At 49.9% G+C, this 6,592-nt stretch overlaps 1 non-coding gene across 1 annotated transcript; it reads left to right on the forward strand.

The window, feature by feature from the left end:
* Nucleotides 1-5,421: 5,421 nt before the first annotated feature.
* On the forward strand, nt 5,422-5,574 carry LOC119451053 (5.8S ribosomal RNA). Its single transcript, XR_005191625.1, has one exon. It is a non-coding gene; the product is annotated as a 5.8S ribosomal RNA (ribosomal RNA).
* The last annotated feature ends 1,018 nt before the right edge of the window (nt 5,575-6,592 follow it).

The following is a 6,592-nucleotide window of genomic DNA, read 5'->3' on the forward strand; positions in this document are numbered from 1 at the left end:
GCGCTTCCTTTGTCCGTACATAGATGGCGCCCATAGTTTTTTTGCCTGTTGGTTCGGCTTAGCGCAGAGCAGCGCTGCGCGACGGTGAAGCCGTTGTGAAAGGGTAATGAGTCGTGCTCGGTCGGGGGGAAAACGCAAATTTCGAAAAACGGCAATTGTTTTATACGAAAACAAATCTATTTTGTTGTTTTGTATTCCTCCAAGCCTCCTCTCCTATGTATTAAAAAAATCAAAGCTGAGAATCAGGTACAAGACAGCGAAAAATGCAAGAAACACTCGCCCGGACTCATGAAAGTGCGAATTTTTCCGGATTTCGCACACGCGGCATATCGCTCCGCGGCGTTGCTTGCTCTTGCTTTTTAGTGGAGATGTAGGTAGGCCTGGCCCCTTCTCCCCAGAGCTCACATCGGCATCGCGGCAGTTTTGCTGAAAATGGGAAAAGAAAACCATTTCCCGGCCGAAGTCCAGCATCTTTAAACATTAAAACGTGTTTGTCCCAGTTCTTCAATTTGTAGCATTTATAGAGTTTGTGCACTAAAATTTGCGTACTTTACGTAGTGTGATCATAATGAAATTTCGCATGCTTATCCTTTAACATGTCCTGAATGCAAAGAAACAACTTTCAGAGCTTTCCACAAATATTTTCAGGAATTATAATTATGAAAATTTCTTCGTTGAGAATGGTAAAACTGAAACTAGGCGTTGTAAATTTTTTGTAGACTAAAGCACGAATGTTGCAGTATATTTTTGCGGCTGTATGGAATGGTACTATTTATAGGGAGAAATATGAGCTATTTCTTCGTGTTTTCTTATGCTCACTGGTATCGCCTAAGCTTCCACAAAAAATGCATTGTTTTGACAGATGCATGGCGTGCGAATCATTCACCAAATGAGCAATAAAAAAAAAACTAAAAGCGGATTTGAAAACGTAGGCGCAAATGGTGAAAATTTCGTTGAGCTCTCAGGAATATTTAAAGAAGAGGTTTGGCGAGTTTGGCCGTCATGTGGCGCTTATTAGGGTATGTTTTATGTTGCGCCTAATTAGTTAATCAATTTAGATAAATTATGCAAAGTGTTTAGTGTTCACGTTAGGGCCCAGTGCGTTTCGTTTCTTTGTAGAGGGCCTTCCAAAACGACCAATGCATCTTTTTTTTTTTTTTTTTTTTGCGGCAAGACGCATGACATGCTGCGTAGTGATTTTTTCCGGCGTTTAATGAAACGCCACCAAATAGATAATAAACCCACCTATTTCACGCGCGCGCGCGCACACACACACACACACAATTATATATATACATGTGTGTTAGCGTGCGTGCGCGCGCGCGCGCGTGCGTGCCAGCTGAACAAGTGACGGAAATTGCGTTTCGTTATATCTCGGCGACTGCTGTTCGCTTTATGGAATAAAAAAACTGATAATTTATCTTTGAGGAAAATCCTTGAATGCTTGGTGCACGCACGAAGCGGTTAAGTTAGAGACTTGCGTGTTTTTGGTTAGACAGTGCAATTCACCTACAGCTTTTAAAGAAGAGGTTTGGCGAGTTTGGCCGTCATGTGGCGCTTATTAGGGTATGTTTTATGTTGCGCCTAATAGGTAATCAATTTAGATAAATTACGCAAAGTGTTTAGTGTTCACGTTAGGGCCCAGTGCGTTTCGTTTCTTTGTAGAGGGCCTTCCAAAACGACCAATGCATCTTTTTTTTTTTTTTTTTTGCGGCAAGACGCATGACATGCTGCGTAGTGATTTTTTCCGGCGTTTAATGAAACGCCACCAAATAGATAATAAACCCACCTATTTCACGCGCGCGCGCGCACACACACACACACACAATTATATATATACATGTGTGTTAGCGTGCGTGCGCGCGCGCGCGCGTGCGTGCCAGCTGAACAAGTGACGGAAATTGCGTTTCGTTATATCTCGGCGACTGCTGTTCGCTTTATGGAATAAAAAAACTGATAATTTATCTTTGAGGAAAATCCTTGAATGCTTGGTGCACGCACGAAGCGGTTAAGTTAGAGACTTGCGTGTTTTTGGTTAGACAGTGCAATTCACCTACAGCTTTTAAAGAAGAGGTTTGGCGAGTTTGGCCGTCATGTGGCGCTTATTAGGGTATGTTTTATGTTGCGCCTAATAGGTAATCAATTTAGATAAATTACGCAAAGTGTTTAGTGTTCACGTTAGGGCCCAGTGCGTTTCGTTTCTTTGTAGAGGGCCTTCCAAAACGACCAATGCATCTTTTTTTTTTTTTTTTTTTCGGCAACACGCATGACATGCTGCGTAGTGATTTTTTCCGGCGTTTAATGAAACGCCACCAAATAGATAATAAACCCACGTATTTCACGCGCGCGCGCGCGCGCGCGCTCACACACACACATACATATATATACATGTGTGTTAGCGTGCGTGCGCGCGCGCGCGCGTGCGTGCCAGCTGAACAAGTGACGGAAATTGCGTTTCGTTATATCTCGGAGACTGCTGTTCGCTTTATGGAATAAAAAAACTGATAATTTATCTTTGAGGAAAATCCTTGAATGCTTGGTGCACGCACGAAGCGGTTAAGTTAGAGACTTGCGTGTTTTTGGTTAGACAGTGCAATTCACCTAGAGCTTTTAAAGAAGAGGTTTGGCGAGTTTGGCCGTCATGTGGCGCTTATTAGGGTATGTTTTATGTTGCGCCTAATTAGTTAATCAATTTAGATAAATTACGCAAAGTGTTTAGTGTTCACGTTAGGGCCCAGTGCGTTTCGTTTCTTTGTAGAGGGCCTTCCAAAACGACCAATGCATCTTTTTTTTTTTTTTTTTTTTTGCGGCAAGACGCATGACATGCTGCGTAGTGATTTTTTCCGGCGTTTAATGAAACGCCACCAAATAGATAATAAACCCACGTATTTCACGCGCGCGCGCGCGCGCTCTCTCTCACACACACACACACACACACACACACACACACACACACACACACATATATACATGTGTGTTAGCGTGCGTGCGCGCGCGCGCGCGTGCGTGCCAGCTGAACAAGTGACGGAAATTGCGTTTCGTTATATCTCGGTGACTGCTGTTCGCTTTATGGAATAAAAAAAACTGATAATTTATCTTTGAGGAAAATCCTTGAATGCTTGGTGCACGCACGAAGCGGTTAAGTTAGAGACTTGCGTGTTTTTGGTTAGACAGTGCAATTCACCTAGAGCTTTTAAAGAAGAGGTTTGGCGAGTTTGGCCGTCATGTGGCGCTTATTAGGGTATGTTTTATGTTGCGCCTAATTAGTTAATAAATTTAGATAAATTACGCAAAGTGTTAAGTGTTCACGTTAGGGCCCAGTGCGTTTCGTTTCTTTGTAGAGGGCCTTCCAAAACGACCAATGCATCTTTTTTTTTTTTTTTTTTGCGGCAAGACGCATGACATGCTGCGTAGTGATTTTTTCCGGCGTTTAATGAAACGCCACTAAATAGATAATAAACCCACGTATTTCACGCGCGCGCGCGCACACACACACACACAAACACACAAATATATATATACATGTGTGTTAGCGTGCGTGCGCGCGCGCGCGCGTGCGTGCCAGCTGAACAAGTGACGGAAATTGCGTTTCGTTATATCTCGGCGACTGCTGTTCGCTTTATGGAATAAAAAAACTGATAATTTATCTTTGAGGAAAATCCTTGAATGCTTGGTGCACGCACGAAGCGGTTAAGTTAGAGACTTGCGTGTTTTTGGTTAGACAGTGCAATTCACCTACAGCTTTTAAAGAAAGGTTTGGCGAGTTTGGCCGTCATGTGGCGCTTATTAGGGTATGTTTTATGTTGCGCCTAATTAGTTAATCAATTTAGATAAATTACGCAAAGTGTTTAGTGTTCATGTTAGGGCCCAGTGCGTTTCGTTTCTTTGTAGAGGGCCTTCCAAAACGACCAATGCATCTTTTTTTTTTTTTTTTTTTTGCGGCAACACGCATGACATGCTGCGTAGTGATTTTTTCCGGCGTTTAATGAAACGCCACCAAATAGATAATAAACCCACGTATTTCACGCGCGCGTGCGCGCGCACACACACACACACACACACACACACACACACACACACACACACACAATTATATATATACGTGTGTGTTAGCGTGCGTGCGCGCGCGCGCGCGTGCGTGCGTGCGAGTACGCGCACGCACGTGCGCGTACGTGCGAGTACGCGTGCGTGCGTGCGCGCGCGCGCGTGCGTGCGTGCGAGTATGGAGTAACGACCCGACTATGTTGCTGCCCAAGTACTGAAGGAACGGCGCGGCATTCGGTCGGTCATGGAACTGGCGGTACGAGGGTGTGGCTGCCAAGTACAATAGGAACCGTGGCCCATAACGCCCTCCCGTCCTCCGCGGCAAGTGCCACCGAGCCCGACAGGGCCGGAGGCTGCCGGTCGGCTCCTGCTCGTGACGCGCGAGATGTCGAGATCGCGGTTGAATGCGACGACGTTGGCAGGCTATTCGCCCGCCGCCGAGGGAAAGGCGGCGCTGCTGCGAAGTACGAGAGGAAACGCGGCTTTGCTACGTCGGACGCGTTCCGCGGTTAACGGACTTGTGCGCTTTGGGAAGGCGCCGCACGTCGAAAGAGGATTTACGGACAGACGAGGGACTGAAGTCTCGAAACTTGAACGCACTTGCGGCCAGGCTCTTGCTGGCTTCGTCTTCCGCCTCGAGTAGAATTGTTGCGGCTCCGGCGCCGAAAGCTGTCCCTGGCACTGGCCGAGTGGTTTTGGAGAGCCGCGCGAGTACGCGCGCCGGGCTCTTGTCCGTCGTCTCAAGTAGACTGTCGGATCAGCAGCGGGTGTGCTGCGGCAATCCGCCGATGCGAAAGCGTGTTTGTGTGTTAGGGACATTGTGGTCAATTTGAGTACCCTTCTGATGACTAAAAGCGAGACACGTCGATGGGGGCGAGACCCCACCCGTGGCCGTGTCGCCGTGAAAGACTCCACAGCTGCTCGTGCCCCCTCATGGCCTTGCGGCTTTTTTCCAATTTTCGTGGAGCAATGTGAACGTGCACACGTAGCACACGGGTCCGGTGGGTGGTTGGCAGGGAAAACCGGCTTCGAGTGCTCGCAAAAAAGAAAAAGACGTGGTAAGGGGAGCCACGCCCCCGCGGGTGTGTAGCCGTGAGCGGCTCCACTGCATCTTGGTCCTACATCTGATCCTGGTGCATACAGAGTGGAGGCTCACGTGCACACAAAGGCTCGCGGGGTTTAGCTGGAAACGCAACACGCAAGTAGCAGGGTGTGGTGCGCCTATATGCTACCAGCTGTCTGAGACGCGGCTGTCGAAAGAGCGCGCAGACTCGAGGAGCGCGCGCAGAAAGGTGCCCTTCGAAACCACACACAGGGAGACGCCACGTGCCTAAAACCCTGGTTGTACTGTACGGAATTGAACAAACTACTTTTCACGACTCTAAGCGGTGGATCACTCGGTTCTCGGGTCGATGAAGAACGCAGCCAGCTGCGAGACTTGGTGTGAATTGCAGGACACACTGAGCACTGATTCTTTGAACGCACATTGCGGCCTTGGGTCTTCCCTTGGCTTCGTCTGTCTGAGGGTCGGATCACATATCAAGAGAGCCTTCGGCGCACAAGGGAACGTGCGTCCGTCGACTCGTTTTGACCGCGTCGGCATCACGGACAGTACGTTGAGTGCTGAAGCCACGCGCCAGCGGCCTCACGTGAGGGAGACGGTGGCGAACTGAACTGTTGTGCCAAAACTTCGCAGAGACGGAAACGAGGCATTGTACTACTGCAGCGCGGCTAGTGCGCGCCTCCGAAGAGACCGCCGCAGGATGGAGTCGGACACCTGCAGGGAAAGTGCGGTCTGAATCGCGAGGCGCAAACGTCTGTTGCGACAGCAGTAGCGCGCACGTTTGCGAGAGAGTCGGAAGCTTGCGTGCACGGACAAACGCGGGAAGCAAATGCCGGCCGATTCCCGCGCCGTGCGCTAAGCGAGCGTGATCGCACGTTGCGTTGTTTGCCTTCGGAGTACGTCGAGCTCTTGCAAAAAGGTCACTCGTCCGCGTCACCGCACGGGTGCAGGCGCCCTAGTCTGGGTTTCGTCGCAGGAATAGGAATCGGAAAAAATTCTTGCGCGGAACGGGGAGGACAAGGGTGCGCCCCGAAGCGGTAGTGATGCGGTTACGCGAGTGCGCCGTCTGCGAGCGCGAAGAAAACTGCACGACGAAATAGTCGCCGCGAAGCGGAAAATGTCTCCTTCGAAAGCGTGGGTTTGCCCGTTGGCGGGGCTGAAGCGTTCCGTCGTAGTCCGCCGTCGGTCCAAGTGCTTCGCAGTCTCTGCCCCGAAAAGACTGGGCCACTCCAGTTGGGGCAGGGGCGACGCCACACGAGACGATGCCCTCTGCCAGGCTACGAGTCCGTCCTGCGGCGCCCGCTGAAGCGGCGCGCTGCGTGGGCGGCATGCCTCGGCGGTGTTTTGGGCTGCAGACACGGTCGTTTGCCACGCAACTGCTCGTGCGCCGCACGCGCGCAGGCGGTTTGTAAACCGCCTGCCAGCCTCGTCTATAAGTAGCTCCGTGTTGGGCGAAGGACGTGGTAGGGCGTCGCACTCGGTTCG

The sequence above is a fragment of the Dermacentor silvarum genome, chromosome 4 (assembly GCF_013339745.2).
Source record: "Dermacentor silvarum isolate Dsil-2018 chromosome 4, BIME_Dsil_1.4, whole genome shotgun sequence".
NCBI classification, from domain to species: domain Eukaryota; kingdom Metazoa; phylum Arthropoda; class Arachnida; order Ixodida; family Ixodidae; genus Dermacentor; species Dermacentor silvarum.